Below are 1,421 nucleotides of genomic sequence, written 5' to 3'. Positions count from 1 at the left end.
CTCTCAGTTATTGAGCCCTCGGGCATGGTACTGCAGACTCACCGGGTCCAGGAATGACTCAGCCTGCAGTGCGTGGTAAACCCCTCCACCCGACTCCACGCTGCTCCCACGCTCTCCTCCTTGTTCATGCTATCGGCGATCCGCACTCACTCAGTCACTCCTCTCTGCATTCGTTCCTGGAGTCTCTCCTTAACAGGAGCAAGGAGAGAACACCGCTCCTACTCTGCTGCCATCTTCCCAAGTCCTGTTCCCTCTTTTGAGCCATACTTCTCTGTCTACTCAACTTGACAACCACTTGTGTTTTTGAATGAACATTTTTTCACATTATGCTGGGCCATTTGAATATATTCTTTTTTGAAATGTTCTGTTTTGCCTCTTTCTATGGGAAGTTCGTATTTTTTCCTATCGTTTCCTGTAATTTTTTCTAACTTAAAGATACACACATTTATTATTTAGGAAATAGAGGAAAACATGAAGAAAAGACCATCCACAATCCCATAACCCAGAGATAAACAAAGTTAATATTTTGATTAGTTTTCTTCTAGATGTATGTGTGTTTTTTCATATTGCATACAAAGCACTTCACACAATTTTATAACATTAAAATAAAATATACTTTTATTTGCCTTTGTTTTCATACTTTCACCAAAATTTACTTTCAATTACACAAGTATACATAAACAATATACTTTTTCAATTAAAAACATTATATAAAAGGTTAAAGCTTCCTTTGATGACTACCCCTCCCCTAACCCTGGCCCCTGTCCTCTTCCTTTTCTTCCCAGTAGCCCCCAATATTATTAGTTTGGTTTGCATTCTTTAAGCAGATTTCATATATTTATATTACAATTGGGGTTGTTAAAGTATGTGCATGTACTTTTAAAACTTTTTATTGTGATAGAAACTCAAAGGAAAGTTTTGGAATGTAAATGTTGAATATGATGAATTATTAAAAGGTGAACACTGGTGTTACCCTACCCAGGTCAAAGAATAAAACATTTGCAGTGCCCCTAACTTCCCATGGATTCCTCACTGATCACATCCTCTCTCTATCATCTTGAGTTTTATGATAATAATTTTCTTGTTTTTAAAAAATAATTTATCACCTATCTGTATTCCCACCCATTATGGTTTAGTTTGTTTTTCCTGTTTTTTATTTTTATCTTTATGGAGATAGAATTAGACTTGCATAATATATTCTGTTTTTTAATGTGCTAATTTAAAAAATTATTTATTTTTTACATTATTTTTATTGTGTTTTCCCATTACCATTCATCCCCCATACCCTCTTCCAGCCCCCCTTCACTGCTGCAATCACCACACTGTTGTTGGTGTCCATGAATTATTTCCCTATTTTTTTTTTGCTTAGTCCTGTGCATAATATATTATTTTGTGCCTTGATTCACTCACTAAACATTATG

This window comes from Furipterus horrens, unplaced genomic scaffold (genome assembly GCF_987537825.1).
Source record: "Furipterus horrens unplaced genomic scaffold, mFurHor1.1.pri manual_scaffold_17, whole genome shotgun sequence".
Classification (NCBI taxonomy): domain Eukaryota; kingdom Metazoa; phylum Chordata; class Mammalia; order Chiroptera; family Furipteridae; genus Furipterus; species Furipterus horrens.
Note: the sequence above shows the minus strand (reverse complement) of the source record.